Raw genomic sequence first — 22113 nt, 5'->3', positions numbered from 1 at the left:
ACTTCATCTGTTTTGATTCAGGATCATCTGCATCTCTCCACTTCTTTGACCGTTCTTCCTTTTCTGAAGTGATGGAAGTGGAGGATTCTTGCCAAGACTTCCTATTCATTCGCGAGAAATCCGTTTTTTGCGTTTGCTCCTGGTCAGGATTCAAGAAGCGCAATAAATGCAGTATTCGTACTGTACAGAAGGTCACTTACAATGGAAACATATTAGATCTAATGGCAACAAATAGCCCTTGACCTCCTTCGGGATGCCCTCATTGAAATTGGTATCAGTGTGCATGTAGCAGTTATAACAAACAATAATTACCAAGATACAAGCTGCAACTGAAACAAATAAGTATTATAACAATGCCGATTCAGGCACCAAATTAAAGGTCACAGTTCATCATGACACCATGATCACGCCTCTGAAACAGTTGTATGTGGTACATTCAAGGAGAGGATGTAATTTTATATTCATCACATGTTCCCCTCCAAGGCCACCCATCGTCATTTACCACTCCAGTCCGTCTCCGATCAATACTACATAGTCCATTGACAACATCGCACAAATTAAGCACTTCTCGGTCATCGTTTATAGGAATTTATTTTACATAAAAGCTCACAACTGCAAATAAGTATTGACTTAGTAAACTTAAAATAACTCCACTATACAGGATGGTCCATTGATAGTGACCGGACCAAATATCTCACGAAATAAGCATCAAATGAAAAAACTACAAAGAACGAAACTCGTCTAGCTTGAAGGGGGAAACCAGATGGCGCTATGGTTGGCCCGCTAGATGGCGCTGCCATAGATCAAACGGATATCAACTATGTTTTTTAAATAGGAACCCCTATTTTTTATTACATATTCGTTTAGTACGTAAAGATATATGAATGTTTTAGTTGGACCACTTTTTTCGCTTTGTGATAGATGGCACTGAAATAGTCACAAACATATGGCTCACAATTTTAGACGAACAGTTGGTAACAGGTAGTTTTTTTTAAATTAAAATGTAGAACGTAGGTACGTTTGAACATTTTATTTCGGTTGTTCCAATGTGATACACGTATCTTTGCAAACATATCATTTCTGAGAACGCATGGTGTTACAGTGAGATTACCTGTAAATACCACAGTAATGCAATAAATGCTCAAAATGATGTCCGTCAACCTCGATGCATTCGGCAATACGTGTAACGACATTCCTCTCAAAGGACCACCCTGTATAACCATGAGCTCAGTGGAGGTACGTTGTCTACTTGCATAAGAGAATTGGACAGGAATTGCTGGGGAGATAGAGTCTGTCCGTAACTGGAAAATCGAGCAGTGCTTGTGATGGAGAAGGTCGCCGTTCCCCGAAGAAAGCTACAGCTGCGATACAGTATGACTAGGCACCAGTTTCCCCTCTAGCAGTGTAGAAGAGTGTGCAGAGATCTACATAGAATGTGTCCATATGGGGAAATGCCTGATCGCTCTCCATTTTGCAGACCTGTGATGGAAGGAACAGAAAAGTGGATGACCATAATCCGGTGCCCTACCTTTCATCCACCTTGTTAAACCCCAGAACTCCCCTTAATACTGCTCTGCTACACTTCGACACAGTACATTCATTTAATACTTGTCCTTTAACCCATTTCATTTATCAATAAACATCAGTTTTATACCATCGAAACACCATTTTTAATAATCTGCGATTTTTCCTTCCCCTGTAATGTGGCAACTATTATTCTTAAAAAAAAATGAATAAGTATATTTCTTCTAGGAAATTTGATGTACTGTAATTTGGTACCGAGAAATATTATCGCTAGAGACTACGGTTTATGAGATTTTCAACAAAAACCTAAAATATTGACCTATCCACATTCCCCAACCGCCACACTTACACTCCATCAGTCAGGATTTTTAGGACGTTGTTCATGACGCTCCCCGCTGCTGCTGTACACAAATTTGTCATTACACGGATTTCCCTCCCAGACGACATTATTTACTCTTTGTTGACTGGGCTATATAAACTGTAAGTTGGGTTACCAATATATAAGTTGCTTTTAAAAATAAAAACTTTTTCCTACTCAGCTCTTCCTCTACAATTGACAGGTTTCAAGACATCCGAATTTTCGACTGCACATGTTGCATTTGGCGTTCATCAAGGATAGGAGATATAATTTTACATGTCTCTTCTATGCACGGTGTCTCAAACCTTTCGGGTCAAGTTGAAATAGGTGATAGCAGGTTCACAACCGATTGTATTAAGATAGGGAATCAATTGTCAGAAAGCATTATTTTTGTATTATGGGCATATGTAGTGTGCATCGCATAACAACAATGTAGCTCATGGTAACTGTTCAAAGTGATGACCACCACTCTGAACACATGTATTGCAACAGCTCATGTAGTTCTGTCACACTTTCACAAAGATCACAGGTGTCTGTTGTATGTTGGAACAGCATACACCCCTGACCAAAAAACTGACATAGTGTACAAAAATTAACTTACAGTGGGTGTGTCATGCCACGACTGTATGCATCACACAGGCATATTAACCTGTGCCACACACACACCACTATCCCTGATGTCCATTGTCCATTACATCAGACATGGTGAGGTGGGTTACTGTGTACAGTGCATGGTGTCTAGTCAAAGATGGAACATTATTCGGCATGTGTGTTGGCAGACATTCATTTCATGTATTGTGTGGCAAGATGTAGTACCCATAAATCCACGTGAACATACAGAGAACACTTTCCCAACAGGTTTCATCTAACTGGAAGAACTTTACCTCAGTGGATACAAACCTATGAGAGATTAGAGCCAGCCAGGGTTTCTGCCAGAGACATGTTCAAACAATAGTCTTTGAGAAGACGGTGTTGGATCATGTGGCTGACCATCCAGCACGAAGTACCATCAACTTTCCCATGAAACATATACTTCAAAGGGTATAGTGTGGAGAGCAGTGGTGGAAGAAGCAAATACACCCAATCATAAAGAACGTGTGGAAGCTCCGGGATCAACGACTTTGAGCCCCGTATTAACATCTGTCAATAGATTACCCATTGCAGTGCCGAACTTTGTTCAGTTTGTGTTGTTCAAAGCTGGGGCCTCATTGAGCCATGATGGTGTTTTCAACAGCCACAGCAATCATGTCTGGAGAGAGGACAGTCTTCATGCCATCCACGTCAGTGGCCACCAGCAAAGATTTTCTGTAAACATATGGGCAGGCATTTTCCATGATCAAAGATCACCTAATAGGACGTTATCTCCTGCCTACTGACTTGACTGGTCCACATTATCTGGTATTCCTGTGAAATGTGCTGCCACAGTTCTTGGAGACTGTACCCTCATTCACCACAAAAGGATGTGGGTGCAATATAATGGTGTACTGGCCTCACTTCGATGTTAATGTTCATGAGGACATGAACAACGTGTACCTTAATCACTGTATCCTGTCCCACACCCAGCAGGATTGCCACACCTTTCGCCACTGGACTTTTCCTTTACGGTTTTGTCAAGATAATGTTACATTAAATACCCACAGTAATGGATGAAGACCTGTGGGATAAGGTCCAAGCCTCCTGCCTCCTAGTACAGCAGGGATCTTTGAGAGAGTGCAGCAGAATATCATGTGCCATTGAATTGCATGTACTGAGACTGGTAATACTCACTTTTAACAATTACTTTGAGCTACAAATGTGCATTTCCGATCATTGGTTCCCTACCTCAATATAATCGGTTGTGGGCCTACTATTGCATGTTTCAGTTTGTCTCAAAAGGTTTGGCATGTCTTTGGGATCCCTCACTTCCTGTTGCCAAGAACTTATTAGAGGAGTGTTGGAACCATCCAGAGGCAGGCTTGGCAAACACCACAGCTCAGTCCCTAGACAATGACATGACCCTGACCTGGCCCAATAAATGAGACTCATGACCAAGTGGTGCTGTATGCAATGCTAAGAGATGACATAGCAATAGATGATGTAATGAGATGCATGTATTTCAGCAATAAGGATGCTGACGATTTTCATAATATAAATCATCATTTTTATTGGCATACGTGTATGATTCTTGTTACACACTACATACTTACCAACGTAATTTCGTTTTCTTTGTTGAGTGAATTTTGTTAGTTTGGATCTTGCTTTCAACAATATCATACTTTGAGCCATCAATGATGCATTCACTGTGCACACCAGAGCTGCTCTCTCCACGCCTGGGCCCACTGATGATGCATTCACTGCACCCTGGACCATATTGCTCATCTCAGCATTGGCCATCACCTCACCCAGGCCATCCTGCCCACCTCATCTTCGACCTTGCAGCACCCTAGCCCATGCTGTTAATGAGCACCAGGTTAGTCGAACACCTGCTTTCAACACCAGGTTAGCTTAACACTTGCTTTCAACTACTCGATGGTTGCAGGGGATTTTGGGAACCGTATCTTGCATGGACTCGTACATAACTGTAATGGAGGCTATCACGACCCTGCCATTTTCCTAAATGCATTACTACCCATTTTGGAAAGGGAGCATCCCAGAATAGTTAACAACACGTGTATCCTGCCAGTAAGTGTTAATGTGGTTCTTCACTGCAAGGTCACATACCCCCAAAAGTAGGTGGTGATGTATTAGCAACATCTGAAGGGAAAATTGTGCGTATAACAGGGTGACTCAGTTGTAAAGTTGTTCAGAACTTTTACCTTCAGCGTCATACTGAGTCTTTTTTTCAGCCATTTACTCCACCTTGTATATTCGCATGTTTTCGATCCCAATGATATTGCTGCTAAAAAGGCATGTATTAATGTCGTGAAATGATATGAGTGTGGTGAATTATGCTTTGCACGGGCGCTTCTGACTTGTGAAAGAAATTACAAGAAACACGCAAAGCATGTGAGTAGAAATCAAAAATCTAATGTTTGTCAGCTTTATAAAATCAATATCATTCAATTTCCTGTTAAAATTCATGACATACTTAAATTTAAAAGGCAGAATTTTCGTACATCCATTCATGTTTTCAGCCTGGAGGTAGACGAAAGCAAGCCAGAAGAAGACGACGACAATGTGCAGAACAAGAAAGCTAACGTTCAAAATGCCAGATAGCACTCCAAACACATAGTTTTGATGTTATTCTCCAAGGGGAAGAAACACTATACAGGGTGATGGTCAGTAATTCACACATGGGAACTACAGGCCAAAAGTAAGTTGTCGAGATGCAACAAATTTTCTGTTGCAGTTCATCAGTGTCTAGGGACACATGGCATGTTTAAAGGGTAAAGGAGGTGTTCGAAATGTTGTCCATGCATCTGAATGCAACATCGAACTCGTCTCTGAAATGAGTTGCGAATCCTCTCAGGCAGTCCTGGGGAATTCTGTAAATGCTAGAAGGCTACTTCAGTCCGCAAGCGTAATTCTTCAAGAGATCTGACCTCGATAGTGTAGACAAGGCTTTTGGCATGACCCCACACACATAAACCCGTGGGATTTAAATCTGGAGACCTTGGAGACCATGGCACAGGCCCTCCTCTACCTATACAATGTTGACCGACTTAGAAGCCAGCGCACTCGTAAATGAAAGTCTGCTGGAGCACCATCACACATGATGTCATTCATTGGGACACCATCATGTACATATTGCTGGGAAAGTGACCCTGGTAGACCACGTAGGAAAGGTCATCACCACAACGCTGCTCCATTAAGGTTTCATAAACCACAATCAGAGGAGACTGGCTATCATGTTGTTCTCCAAGGGGAAGAAACACTATACAGGGTGATGGTCAGTAATTCACACATGGGAACTACAGGCCAAAAGTAAGTTGTCAAGATGCAACACATTTTCTGTTGCAGTTCATCAGTGTCTAGGGACACATGGCATGTTTAAAGGGTAAAGGAGGTGTTCGAAATGTTGTCCATGCATCTGAATGCAACATCGAACTCGTCTCTGAAATGAGTTGCGAATCCTCTCAGGCAGTCCTGGGATGGGATTCATTGTTCTGCACATCAAGAAGCACTTTGTGATAAATTTGCAGGAATCTGGTTCCACGAAAAGTATGGATACTTTATACACTTAAGAGCCAAAGAAACTGGTATACATCCCTAATATCGTGCAGGCCCCTGCTTTATAGATCATCACACTGGCTGTGGAGACGGGGTGGCGTGTGACAGTGGCGGAGAAACTAAACCATTCAACAGGTTGTCTGTATACCTGTATGTGGTTATCCTCCGTCGCCCAAATGAATTAGGATTCACCACGAAAAATCACATTTAGCCAACCTGTGGACGTTCTCGATGTTCTGACTTGGCACAACCGTAGACGGAGTGATAATGGCAGTACACGATAAGGGCACCTGGATTGCAAATTCGCATCTGCAAGCCATCTGGAAATGGTTTGTGGAACAACTGGCACCAGTAGATCTGCTTGTAATGTGGAGACAGTCACTGTAGGACCCTGACCCCTTGCCGCATGATCCTTCGATCCTCTCTTCTCGTCCTATCCTTGGTTGATCCAGACCAGGTACATTGCACGCGGCTTTCACTGTCTATTGCTCCCAACATAGCCCGACAAAACACTCAGAACGATCGATCTGGCGAACCACGTCGCGTGTCGACCAGCTGATGATTAGGCTTAACTGTGAGAAATGTCGTCTAACACGTCTACCTGGCATTCTGCACCTTCTAACGTCCTCTTCGAATTTCGATGTGATCGTCACGCTTGTGACTCGTCCGCTATGTGCCCTTTAATAGGACCCTCTGCTCTTTTGCAGCAACACTGCAGGAACTGTGAGCACTCACATTGGCACCAAACATTGATAATTTTCATATCAGGTCTCACTGTATTTATTTACAAAGTTTCGCATTTGTAGCTTTCTTCTCACTGGCTGTGCTATTTTCAATGCTGCTGAGTGTATATTATGCATCCACATGAGCGACGGTTACTGCAGATTTGCTATGAAATGACATTACAATACCATGAAGAAAGAATTTAAAGATTTATTTGACAATGAAAGAACAAACAATTGCAACGATCGAGAGATGGGATTCATTGTTCTGCACATCAAGAAGCACTTTGTGCTAAATTTGTGGGAATCTGGTGCCACGAAAAGTATGGATACTTTATACACTTAAGAGCCAAAGAAACTGGTATACATCCCTAATATCGTGCAGGGCCCTCGGGCACACAGAAATGCCACAACACGACGTGCCGTGGACTCGAATTACGTTTGAAGTAGTGCTGGAGGGAATTGACACCATTAATTGGGCAGGGCTGTCCGTAAATCCGTAGAGTATGAGGAGGTGCAAATCTCTTCTGAACAGCACGTTGCAAGGCATCCCAGATATGCTCAATAATGTACATGTCTAACGAAGCTTCATGGCTAGAGGAAATGTTTAAACGCAAAAGAATGTTGCTATAGCCACTCTGTAGCAATTTTCGACGTGCAGCGTGTCGCATTGTCCTGCTGGAATTGCCCAAGTCCGTCGGAATGCACAATGGACATGAATGGATGCAGGTGATGGTTCAAATGGTTCAAATGGCTCTGAGCACTCTGGAACTTAACTTCTGTGGTCATCAGTCCCCTAGAACTTAGAACTACTTAAATCTAACTAACCTAGGGGCATCACACACATCCATGCCCGTGGCAGGATTCGAACCTGCGACCGCAGCGGTCTCGCGGTTCCAGATGGCAGCGCCTAGAACCACTCTGCCACTTCGGCCAGCGATGCAGGTGATCAGACAGGATGCTTACATACGTGTCACTTGTCAGAGTCGTATCTAGATGTATCAGGAGTCCCACATGACTCCGATTGCACACGTCCTACACCAGTACAGTGCCTCTATCAGCTTGAACAGTCCCCTGCTGACATGCAGGGTCCATAAATTCATGAGGTTGTCACCATACCCGTACACGTCCATCCGCTCGATACAATTTGAAATGCGATTCATCCGACCCAACAACATGTTTCGAGCCATCAATAGTCCAATATCGTTTTCTGACGGGCCGAGGCGAGACGTAAAGCTTTGTGTCATGCAGTCATCAAGGGTGCACGAGTAGGTCTTCGGCTCCGTAAACCCATATCGATGATGTTCTGTTGAATAGTTCGCACGCTGACACTTGTTGGATCAGCACTGAAATCTGGAGCAGTTAGCAGAAGGGTTGCTACTATGTCACGATGAACGATTCTCTTCAGTCTTCGTTGGTCCCGTTCTTGCAGGGTTTTTTTTCCGGCTGCAGCGATATCGATGATTTGATGTTTTATCGGATTCCTGATATTCACGGTACACTCATGAAATGGTCGTACCCGAAAATCCCCACTTCATCGCTACCTCGGAGATGCTGTGACGCGTCGCTCGTGCGCCTACTATAACACCACGTTGAAACTCACTTAAATCTTGACAACCTACCATTGTAGCAGCAGTCACCGATCTAACAACTGCGCCAGACACTTGTCTTATATAGGCGTGACCGACCACAACGCCATATTCTGCCTGTTTACATATCTCTGTATATGCATGCCTATACCAATTTCTTTGGTGCTTCAGTGTATATTACTTCAAACTACGTTGGTTAAGTCAAGAGGCATGCCTGCAACGATTTTTCGATTTGAAACTCACTGTTGCTGGATTTCTAAAGGAAAAAGGAGTGCAGGAACGAAAATTAGAACATCCGGAATGGATAGGAGACCTCGCATTTTAAGTGGATTTGACTGCACACTGCCCATAGTAAGAAACTGCAAGGCGAGAAACTGAGTTTATGGGGATACATTTAAAAATAAAATCGCGTTGTAGAAGGCACACAGTCTGACAAACACAGTCCAGCTCACTAAATCGGCTGGCGTTAAAGGAAACGCAAGGTTAGAAGAATTCACCGTGGGCTTGACAGAATTACAAGGATAATTTCCTGAGGGTTTTGAAGACACCGCCAACCGAACATATGATTTCCAGTTGTTTTTGAGACCGTTTGCCGTTTCAGTTGAAAGCGCCCTTGGGCATGTGCAGATATAACTGATTGGACTGCAGTGTATTCCCCGTTTTTAAGGACAAATAGTTTTACGTTGAAATCGCCCTGGCCTTCTGCCTTGTTTTGTTCAGGTAGACATTCCATGTAACTGCAATTAGTTGCAAAGGTATTACAATATTTCGATCAAAGTATGTGTGTGAAAGAGCTTATTTCGATTAAAAAACTGAATAAGTCACAATTATATGACAACCTTACTGAGAAAAACTGTGAAATTGTTTGCGACTGTTGATATTTCAACAGTTTCTACCGGATAAAAATTGTATTACATCTTCAGCATTCCAAAAATACACTACTGGCCCTTAAAATTGTTACACCAAGAAGAAATGCGGATTACAAACGGGTATTCATTGGACAAATATATTATTCTAGAACTGACATGTGATTACATTTTCACGCAATTTGGGTGCATAGATCCTGAGAAATCAATACCCTGAACAACAACCTCTGACCGTAATAACTGCCTTGAGACGCCTGGGCATTAAGTCAAACAGAGCTTGGATGGCGTGTACAGGTACAGCTACCCACGCAACTTCAAATCGTTACCACAGCTCATCAAGAGTAGTGACTGACGTATTGTGACTAGCCAGTTGCTCAGCCACCATTGACCAGACGTTTTCAGTTGGTGAGAGATCTGGAGAATGTGCTGGCCAGCGCAGCAATCGAACATTTTCTGTATCCAGAAAGGCCCGTACAGGACCTGCAACATGCGGTCGTGCAATATCCTGCTGAAATGTAGGGTTTCGCAGGGATTGAATGAAGGGTAGAGCCACGGGTCGTAACACATCTGAAATGTAACGTCCACTGTTTAAAGTGCCGTCAATGCGAACAAGAGGTAACCGAGACGTGTAACCAATGGCACCCCATACCATCATGCCGGGTGATACGATAGTAGGCCGATGACGAATACACGCTTCAAATGTGCGTTCACCGCGATGTCGCCAAACATGGATGCGACCATCACGGTGCTGTAAACAGAACCTGGATTCATCTCTTTTTTTTCTTTATTGTTATTTTAAAACCTGTACAACAGGCACGCTGGCAGCAGCGTTCTATGCTGCTCTTCAGCCAGAGGATACACAATGAGGAAATACAGAGAGATTACACATAGGTTACAGAACGGCGGGCAAGAAAACAGTTGACACAGAAAGACAAACACGGAGCCGTTCACACTCGACGATAATCCACACTTGAAACTGTTGACACGACGCACAAACACTGAAGACGGTGATGGCACAGGTGAACGATGGAGTGTGACAGTCAACACTGAACACTAAACACGACGGCACACACGAGACACTGATGGCGACGATCTCCGGCACGCAAAAGTCCACGTAGCATGTGCAAGTCCGGGGACCTTCTAAGAGGGGAAGAAGGGCTGCGGTGGTGGAGAGGGTGGAGAGGGGAGAACAAAGACGCCAATGGCTGAGGAGATGGGAGGAGGAGTAGAGGGACAGGGGAGGGGAAGCCTGGCGGAGGAGTGGGGAGAAAGGGAGGAGGGAGGAGGGAGGGAGGGTGCCCAAAGGAACAGACACAGGAAGAGGGAAGGAGGATCAAAGTTGGTAGGAGGGGTATATGGAGGGGAGGAGGACATCATCAGGGAGGGGGAGCTGGCGAAAGCCACCTTGGGAGAGGGTAAGGAGGGTGGAGAGATGGAGACCGGGTGGGATGTGGGAATACAGGTGCAGCAGCGGGTGGGGGTTGGAGAGGATGGGCGAGATAAGCAGGTGAGGAGGATCGAGTTTGCGGGAGGTCTACAGGATCCGTATCCTCTTAAGGAAAAGGAGGAAGTGGGGGAAGGAATGAGATCATACAGGATCCGCATGGGGGAGGGGAGTCGGATGCGATACGCGAGGCGAAGAGCATGGCGTTCAAGGATTTTGAGGGATTTGAAAAGGTAGGGGGGGGCGGAGATACAGGCCGGGAGGGCGTAACAAAGCATAGTGCGGATGAGGGATTTATAGGTGTGGAGTATGGTGGAGGGGTCTGGACCCCACGTACGGCCAGAAAGGAGCTTGAGGAGATGGGAGTCAGGAGCGTGCCTTGGCTTGGATTGCCCGGAGATGGGGGGTCCAGGAGAGGCGACGGTCGGTGGTGACGTCAAGGTACTTGAGGGAATACATAACTGAGGCACACAGACAGTTTTACAGTGAATTGTGTCAAGACTGAACAGTAAAATGATTACTGAAGGTAGAAATATTACAAAACTTGTTTGGTGGACTTAGCCCATTTAGCATTTCAGTGAAAATTTATCTAGAAAAGTCAGTGGTTATTTGTTATTTTGTATCATGCCAAATGATAACTTGCAATGGGCAAGCCTTAATGTGAAGTTAGAGCATATGTATGTTCACATTATTTGGATAAAACTTATTTTGTTACTTAGGCTCTTTAGCATGATAACCCTTCAATCGACACCTGAGGAATATCAGCCCATAGTGATAGTGCCAGCAATATATCAGGAAAAATTCATAGAATTTTACATGAACACAAAATCAAGTGCATGCTCAAGCCACTAGCCGATACTAAATCCCTCCCTAAGTCAGTAAAGGATTATCTGGTACTTGGTAAACCTTATGCATGTCACATAACATGTGAGCTGTGCTGAAAAGTATATGTTTGACAAACCATTCATGTGGTTGAAGAAAGATACATTGAATGTAAATGACACACCAACCTCAAGTGGACAAAAAATCAGAAATTGCTCAACATTGCCTAGTGTTAAACCACACAAAATGAGGTTTTGAAGCACATAATTCTTGAAAAACACATCTCTCAGCTGTGTATACAAGAAAGCCATAAAAATTCAGCTTTTAATAAAACAACTCAAAATATTCAAGCATGGAATCCACCTCTGAAGCTGCTACATGTGGCAGAGGCAGAAAACCAACCAGGGTGAAAGTGAAGTTCAGACTCAGGCCCACCACTTGACTTCGAATAGCAAGCCACCCCTACCACCATACTAGGCATATCATGTGGTCCAATATGGAACAGAAGAATAGGAGAGAAAATGGCAACTACGTGTGTCACACCCACCAGCTCAGGACATCAATCAGTCAGTGGGAGTAACTTGATGATATGAGCACATTATACCACTGAAAATTTTGTTCTACAATGACCAATCAATCCATCTGCAAACCCCAGTATCTTTCCAATCTGTCCACAGATGTTTTTCATACATCAAGACAGCATCTTTACGAGAATTATATACTTTCTACTTTAATCTTACCTACTTAACAGAATGCAGCATTTCGTTTATCCTTAGAGAAATAAAAGTAGCTTCTGATCTATTCCACAAAAGGTAACATACATTATACAGTTTACCAATCGTTTCAGTCTTACTCTCAATTTATTTTATGCTGTGTCAAAATATTGACATCAAAGATATATGTGGAATAAGTATACTTTAAATGACCTATTTTTCAAAGACATTCATTAATATTTTAGATGGACTGGTAACAGAAAAGAAATAAGCTTTTAAAATTGCATGCATATAGACTGTTTTGTCCATTGCTGGCAAAATGATTAACCATTTAGTTTCACTATGACTAAGAAGCTTCTTATAAGTAATATCTACAAAATTATAATCTCCATGTCTATGTAGAAATGTAACTAAAGCTAAAGAAAAGTACATTGATAATCTGTGTCTAAATTATATTACTCATTTTGAATGCTGTTGTGGATGGTATCTGCTGTGTACAAAGTGAACTGTGTTATTTATAGATGTAATGTGTCACAAACACTTTTGCCCACAAGTTATTTGATGCCACTAAAGTAATTGCCAGTAATAGTACACATTTCTTTCACTTACCTCAACACTAATGTATCTCTAATGTAAGACATAATTGTTTCACCAGCTAAATTTAGAGTTGCTTTAATTTCAGATACCTTGGACAGTATATCTCCAGCTTTTTAACTAAAGCACTACACTTAGATGAGGAAAACTTTCTGGGAATCATAGTTACCACCTTCGGTGCATCACAAGAAATACCATGAAGAAACTTAATACACAAAAATGAGAAGCACCCAGAAGTGGTGAAGAAAACAAAATGAAACTTCATGAGCTGAGAAGGTATGTGATATTATTTCAGCGATCGCAAAATCAAGTCAAATTTATAAAAAACTTGACAGTCTGTGCCCACTTTTCAGTAAGGTGTTTCACTTCCAAAACTGATTCAGTTGTGGAAGGAATCATGAAGTCATTATATCCTGTCATAAAACAAGCTGGACCACAAATATAGTCACTGGTCCTTCTTATCCCAAATACTGGCAGTGGTCCCACACACATTCTATTGGGGACAGATCTGGGTACCTTGCTAATCACATGAGTACCTCAACATCACACAGACAGTTCATAGAGATAAGTGCCATGTGTGGATGAGCATAGTTGTGTTGAAAAATAGTGCCACAATTGAGGGTGCACATACAATAGTTTGTTTGGGGGGAGGGAGGGCTAGACCTGGGGCTATGTAATATTTTTAATACTTTGGAAGATGAATGAAGCCATGTTAACTGTTATAAAAAAGTTCCAGTTATGATCCTGTTAGAAACTTGCATAACACCAACTTTTAAATCTTTTTCGTGGAAGAAAAACACCATATTACATATATTTTTTCCTTTCCCTGAGAGCTGATTTGGGGGTACAGTGGCCTCCCCTTGCCCCAGGTACGGGTGCCCTTGGCCACGACACTGTCAAGTGAGAGGTGTTACCTCTGCATACAGAGATGCAGGATGTCCATGTTGTACTACTGTGCTGTCAAAGCTCCCTCAATCGCTACTATCCATCACCTGAAGTTATTTATACCTGATGGCTTCCTACTTCATGTTGCCTGGAGTTGTACCGCTGAGCCCCTCCAGAGCATTGAAAGCAGGGACCTCTTCCAAGGTCACCACCATACTCACCATTGATAGTCATCTTGGGCAATGCAGAACCTTGATTCAACGTTGAACTCAATGTGATGCCATTCATCAGCAGTCCATGTTTCCCAGTCATGGCACCACTCCAAGCACAGTCTTTTGTCTTGTACTGTTAATGGCAGTATATGTGTGGGATAGTAATTCCTTAATGCTGATAGTCTCTGACAGTGTGGGATAACAAAAAAATGTTGCAGGGAGTCCATTATTCGTTCTTGGATGGTAGGCACACGTGTAAAGTGGCAATAATGTGCTTGGTGCATAATACAGAGGTCTTCGCTTGTGCTGGTCATACGTGTTGATCAGAACCTTCACACTGATTATGCCTGTATTCATATACCCATGCAGTCCAGCATCAAGCCACTGTCAGATCCAAATGCCCCACAAAACTGTAGATTGCATGATTCGACGAGCCAGTCATATGGAGACCCACAATGAGGTCTCTTTCAAACTCAGTCACATACTGATAACACTGTCTCACATGAGTACACACCATCTCTATGTCTGTCACAGTGATCACTCACGATACTGTTCACATACTGAGTGAGGTGTCACAGTGATTAGGGCACAGGGCTCACATTTGGGAGGATGATGGTTCAAATCTGCATCGGGATTCCAGACTTATGTTTTCCATAATTTCGTTAAATTGCTCCAGGCAAATGCTGGCTTGGCTCCTTTCAAAGAACACAGCTGATTTCTTATCCCACTCTTGAAACAGTCCACGTTTGTTCTCCATCTCCAATGACCTCAATGTCAATGGGTCATCAAAAATTCCTTCCTTCTTCCTTACTGTTCACACCCCTTGTATGCCCCACCAGGACTGGTAGTAACACTAGACACAATGTACACTAACGGCTTCTGGTGGATATACTGCCTGTCATAGAAAATTACTGCTCTAACGATCTACACATCCACAGTGCTGTCTAAGTGTATGGAGTTACATTCACATCTGTGCACATTTTCTGGGTGCTTCACCATTTTGTCAATCATTGAAGTTCCATCAATAGAATGTTGTGCAAATACCTTATTTACAACTTTTTCAGTGTTTGTCCTCACATAGGACACTTTTCTTACAATTGTAGATCCCCAAAATATTTTATAATTTAAATTTGATGAACTCTCTATGGATTTATATTAAGCAAGATGTCGAACAGCATTAAATGGGAGCATCATCTCAGCTCCACCAGTATGCAGTGTTGATTTTTTGATTACACAAAAAATTCTATAATCTCAGCAATTCCATATGTTACTTGCCTTAAAATAAGCACAATTTTATAGTATCTTTTAAAATTGTAAATTTAATGTGTTTTATCAGAAATTAATTTACTGTAGATGCCCTCATATCTGGTATCAGTTTAAATAGCTGCTCAGTTGAGTGACTAGCACTGGACATATTGCAGCATATTTGCTTACTCAAGTTAGTTACTGAAAGTTTTTTTTTCTGTTGATGAGCAGTGAATGTCCATTCAAATGAAACATGATCAGTGCATCCACCTTTGCCTTACACATAACACAGCACCATGTAACTGCAGGTATGGTGGCGCCATTTATTGGCAGAGAGACTGACGTGTGCACACTGTTTGATGTTGCATAGCGCCAGGTTAGTTTCACACCGAAGAGAAGGTGGCCACACAAGTTGTCATCCACCACTGAACATGCAGACGAGTAAGCAGGAACAACAAGGAGTGATTCGATTTTTGGAGGGAGTTGGAGGCCATGTAATGTATTGATGGATGAAGGCTGTGTATGATGAGTACAGTCTGAGTCATTCAAGTGTTGCAGAATTGCACAAACGATTCCGTGAGAGGTGCGAGTCACTGGAAGACAATGCTTATCCTGGACAGTCTCATAATGTCATCACATCTGAAATGGTTGAGGAAGTGAATGCTTTAGTCTTGGACAAACATAGAATCACTGTGGATGAGATCCATTGGTTAGTGGGTATAAGTGTGAGCCTCACCCACACCATAATGAATCAACACTTGAACTTTCGAAAAATCTGTGCACAGTAGTTTTCCACCAACTGACCACTGAACAGTGCAAAACTTGAATGGTGCTATCTTTGAGTCATCTCCAGTGTTATCATGAGGAGGAATACAGCTTTTTGTTGCGTATTGTCACAGGTGGCAAAACATGGTGTCACCAGTTTGAACCGGAAAGCAAGCATCAGTCCAGGCAGTGGAAACATGCATCTTCACTACCTCCAAAGAAATCAAAGGCCATGCACACCAGTTCTGGACAGATAACCACCATCAATGCCCATTGTTATCAAGCCACTTTACAGAATTTTAGACAAGCCATAAAGTCGAAACGATAAGGTATGTTGTCCAATGACGTTATACTCCTACATAATAATGCCCGCCCACACATGGCCAATCTGGTGAAGATGATATTGTAGTAGTTTCGGTGGGAAATGCTGGAACTTCCACCATACAGTCCTGACCTTTCACCATGTGACTTTCATGTGTTTGGACCTCTAAAACAAGCTATTCGCGGACATTGGTTCACAAAGGATGACTCGGTCCAAGCCTGGATCTGACAGCAGCCTACTCACTTCTTCAAGGATGGAATGGGATAAATGTGCCAACACTTTTTGGGACTGTTTTTGAGTATGTGTACTGTGTATAACTACATTTTTGAGTTAATGAAATCATCATCGTTACTTTACTGTAGTGACTAGGTTTCATTCGAATGCCCCTTATATTTTCACATGCACATAATATGTTTTGTGTGATTATTTCTAACTGGTCACTGTAATTTATTACAGGTAGATCCTGATGATAGATACATTCTGCAAAAGCACCATACATAAGAAAATAACATAAAATTGGAGTATTTACATTTTTAAAAAGCATTAATGTGTCTCTTAACATCATTTTTCACAGTGTTTAGACTACATAGAATAAAAGTCGTCCTTCTGTAACTAATTTTAATGGAGAAAATAAAAAATGAAAATACAGTTCAACTTCATTTATCTAGAATAACTTGGACTAATGATTTGCAAACAATGTTTGGAAAACATCAAAGGCAGTGCTGCAAGGCAAAGTGGTAGTCCTCCTTACACTCAGTGTGATAATCAGACAGCAATGCCGTACAAGCAACAAGGTGAAATATCAGTCTTCCCTAGTGGTGAGATAACTGAGCAGGATGTTTATGCTGCCGTTAGTAGAAGATCCCATGTTGACAGCAAAATAAGGAATAAGAATCATACTTCATACCACAAATTTTGGAGACACTATCGCTTTGCCTTTTGAATGCCACCAGAAATCAATAAAAGAATTCCCAGTTAAGATTGTAATATTGTGCTGCTCATGTAACTGTGTCATCTGTGTCTAAGGCATTAACAGAACTGTGTTTCGTGCAAAGAGGATGGCTCAGTGACAAGGCATATGCTTAACGCTGAATAGCCTTCAGCAGAAAAAATAATACTTTGATAACCAATTCATTTATCTTTATATGCCGCAGAAACTTATATCCATTAATCACAAAGTAGACATTATGCTCATTTCTTTCTGCTTCAAACACTTTTATCTAATTAGATACAATTTCACCATTTTACAGTTCCCCTTCTACATTTTATCGCGATACATTTCAGGTAAGCAAGAAACAATCAGCAAACATATGCTGTAAAATGGCTTCTAATGGTCTTCCCTCTCCTCTACTCCCTGAGACCTGCATTGGCTCAAACATTGTTAACCTTCAATAATGAGGGCTACTTTGCCAATTACAACTATATCCAAATGGCTTTATTTCTCATTGGACATGGGTCGGTCATACACAGAACCATCATAATTGGCCATAATATCTAAAAGCTTTTCTGCAATATCAATAACAATAATGATAATAATAATAAAATTTCTGCGAATGAAAAGAAATTAAAAATCTTTCTTGAATTCTTCAAAGACATGAGACAGAATATTAAAATATAGTACATCTCTAGGAATTTCTGTACATCTGGTGACTACACATTTCACTTAATGAAGTATAACACAGCCAACTCTTAACTGTACTGTCTCTATATGCTCTCTAAATATTGTCAAATATTCCTTAAATGCATATATTTTGCATATGACTTTTATTATTAGAGATATATGTCTTTTTGTGCATTTCTTTTGAAAATTTTACTAATCAGTCTGAATACCATGGAATACAGTACTGCTCACAATTCTAACAAACTATTTTTCATAGTGTATTACAGATGAATGTTTTTGACATTGATCTTGTTCTTATGCTGTGACAAGTTTCATGAAAAGTTAATTAGTTCAGTATCACAGGACTATCAGTTTACTATAGATGTGATCTTATGCTATGGAGCTTCTGTGCCTTCCCATAGAAAATAACATGTAGATATTTACTGAGCAGTGAGAAGAACAAATGCAGTATTGCATGGTTTTAAACTGGCCCTCCTTTGAAGGTGAACACATACACATGTTAAGTAAGTAGTCATATTTGCAGAATCACTATCATTTCTTTTGTGTCAAATCTTGTACATGTCTGCAGTAAACTGCTAGTCCACTATCGTTAGGTCAATTCTAGTGTGTGAGTTCAGTTCTCAGCTTAGATCCATGATGTCATGAGGTTATGATGCGAAACATGTAAGCGGCCTCTTGTTAAATGTTATCTGTGGTAATCTTAGTTACTGGTATAAACTGTGCCTATTTATTCTGAATACATCACAATTTCTGATGGGTAAAACATTTACAAGTACTGGTGCATGTTTGACTCCAGAAATTCCCAGACATACTCTACATTTTAATCATCTGTCTCGTGTCTGGGAGGAATTCAAGAACGATTGTGAATGTATTACATTTATAGAATTTTTATTATCATTAGTATTATTTTTTGATACAGTAGAAAATCTTTTAGATATTAAGCACCAAGCGGTGACAGGAGGATGCACACATAAAACAAGGTTATACTTATGCAAGCTTTTGGAGAAGGGTTGAAGGGGAAGGAAGAGGGGTAAAGAAAAAGGACTTCAGAAGTTTTTGAAAAGGGGTAGGTTTTGGAAAGGTCACCCAGAACCGTGGGTCAGGGGAGACTAAGAAGACGGGATGAGAAGAAAAGACTGATTGTTAGGGACTGCATCAGACGAGGTTTGAAAACATGAGAGCTTATAGGTGGAAGACAGGTAATAAGCAAGACAGAGATTACTGCAAAAACAACGTGCATGAGTTAATAAGAGTGAAAAGCTAAATTCATTTCATGTAATAGAGGGGTTTAGCGAAAAATTAACAGGTCAGAAAATGAAAGATGTAGAAAAATAAATGGAGTAGAGAAAGGAGTAGTTACTGTGAAGAAATGCTGAGACAGAAGAAATTAACATATATTAAGGCCACATGGGTGGCGAGAGCCAAGGACATGTTTTAGCACTAGTTCTCACCTGAAGAGTTCTGAGAAACTGGTGTCTGGGGGAAGAATTAAGATGGTGCATGTGGTGAAACAGGCACCAAGATTACAGCTGTCATGCTATACAGCATTCTCAGCAGCAGGATATTGTGTGTAGCCAGTATACACCCTCTGTATATGCCCATTCATCCTGACTGATAACTTGGTGATAATCATGCCAATGTAAAAGACCAAACAGTGTTTACACAACAGCTGGTATATGAGATGTCATTTCACAGGTGGCTATCTCTTTGATAGTATATGTAGATATAGTACTCATCTAGGGAATAAAAACAGTTTTCAATTAGAATCCTTTTTAGCTGATCTTTTAATTTGTTAGTAGGAAGGGCTGTGAGACTTTCTGGCATTGCATACCTTCAGCCCAGTATGAAGTGCATTTTTTTTTCATATAAAGCTGTTCTGTGGCTATTTAAATGGTACCTAAACTATTGCCTTGTATCTTACTGGTGCAGTTCAGAGTTGAAATTTGGATTTATTGTCTTCACGAGCAATATAACTTTCAATATGTATACCCCTACCAATTCCGACACGATTCTCTAGGTTTGCCACCACAAATAATTCTGGTAACTTTTTTCTGTAGTATTAATAACGTTCTTAGGTTACTTGAGTTGTTGCACCCCATATTTCTACGTCATAGTTTAAATTTGATGAGAATAGGGCATGATAAGTAGGTTTTAGTACACCCAAAGCCTTACAATATTTGCTAATCAAATTTATAGCAAATACATTCTTCGACAGCTTACAGTCCAAGGAATTAATATGCATGTCCTATTTGAGGCTGTCCTGGATTGTAATTCCCAAGAACTTTGTCCATTTTTCCTTTTTTACAATGTAATTTCCTATGCATAATTTCATGCCAAATTCTATTTGTTTCCTTGTGTTAAATTCCATCATTGCGGTCTTTGAATTACTTACATTTAGATGGCGTTCATTAAAATACTTGACTATTTCATAGTTACACTGTTGAACAGCACCTCCAGACTGTCATAGTCTTCGTGTTTACACACAATTGATGTATCATCTGCATACAATATTTTTGTACAATTATCAGAACGATACTGTATATCTAGAATGAAATTTTCACTCTACAGCGGAGTGTGCACTGATATGAAACTTCCTGGTAGATTAAAACTGTGTGCTGGACCAAGACTCGAACTTGGGACCTTTGCCTTTCGCAGGCATGTGCTCTACCGACTGAGCTACCCAAGCACGACTCACACCCCATCCTCACAGCTTTAATTCCGCCAGTACCTCGTCCCCTACCTTCCAAACTTAACAGAAGCTCTGCTGCAAACCTTGCAAGCTGTGAGGATGGGGCGTGAGTCGTGCTTGGGTAGCTCAGTCGGTAGAGCACTTGCCTGTGAAAGGCAAAGGTCCTGAGTTTGAGTCTCAGTCTGGCACACAGTTTTAATCTGCCAGGAAGTTTTGATACTGTATATAATTAACATAAATCAAGTAAAGAAGGGGTCCCAAGACAGAACCTTGAGGGCCTCCATATTTGATATTAGTAATTTTAGATTTGAAAGACCCACTGTTTGTTTTAAGCAAGACAAATTGTTTTCTATTGCTCATATATGATTTTATTAACTCATGGCCAGTCTCTCTAATACTCAGGTTCCACAGATTGTCAAGTTTTATGGTGATGTTGACACAATCAGAAGCCTTTTCTAGATCAAGGAACACTCCAGTTACATACTCCTTGTTCTCTATGGCAGTAATTATTTTGTCTATTAATTGTGGTGTGGCTACTGAAGTTGACTTGTTTTTCATAAAACTACTCTGATTTCCAAATATTAAATTGTATTGACTCAGGAATGTCATTAGTCTGGTATAAATAAGTTTCTCAACTACCTTAGAAAACGCAGGTATGATTGAGATGGGGCGGTAGTTTTCAATTTTAGATTTATCACCTATCTTGTAAATCAGGGTTATTTGTGCTATCTTTAGACTATCTGGGAAACAACCTGATGCAATTACATCATGGCATCAGATATGTTGTCTATGCATCTTTTCAGTGTACTTATAGACAATCCATCATAGCCAGCTGATTTTGTATTTTTTAATGACCTTACTAAGTTTTTGATTTCCTTGCTTTGGTTGGGGCCAAGTTTATGCTTCGTTTGATTGGATTGCCCTTATATCTATACTGAATATTCTTAAAATGGTCATTGACAGATTTTCCAACAGAAGAAATGTACTCATTAAAAACATTTGCAATCTGACATTGACATTTCGTGATATGCCCTTTATGGCTTATAGTAAAATCCCTAAAGGTATTTATTACTTTCCAAATAGCTAAACCAGTATTAGTACAGTTTCTTAACATTGTGGCTACATATTTACTTTTAGTTTCTAGCAGCAGATCTTTATAATAATTATGATAGTTCTTATATTCTAATTTTATTCTATTATTATTATTATTATTATTATTATTTACCACTGCATATTGGAAAAGTAGAGTTTCTCTCTTGCCGTTTTTCAAATCAAATGGTTCAAATGGCTCTGAGCACTATGCTGTGGTCATCAGTCCCCTAGAACTTAGAACTACTTAAACCTAACTAACTTAAGGACATCACACACATCCATGCCCGAGGCAAGATTCGAACCTGCGACCGTAGCAGTCACACGGTTCCGGACTGCGCGCCTAGAACCGCAAGACCACCGCTTCACCACTTCATGATTTATCCAGTTATTGTTTCGTATCTTTTTGCAGTCATTTACTGTAAAGGTCATTTCTGGGCATGGGACACTGAAGCACTAATAAAAATCTGATGCAAATTCACTGACAGTACTGCTGTTTCTTTA

This window comes from Schistocerca gregaria, chromosome X, assembly GCF_023897955.1.
Source record: "Schistocerca gregaria isolate iqSchGreg1 chromosome X, iqSchGreg1.2, whole genome shotgun sequence".
Lineage (NCBI taxonomy): Eukaryota > Metazoa > Arthropoda > Insecta > Orthoptera > Acrididae > Schistocerca > Schistocerca gregaria.
This window is presented reverse-complemented; position numbering follows the sequence as displayed.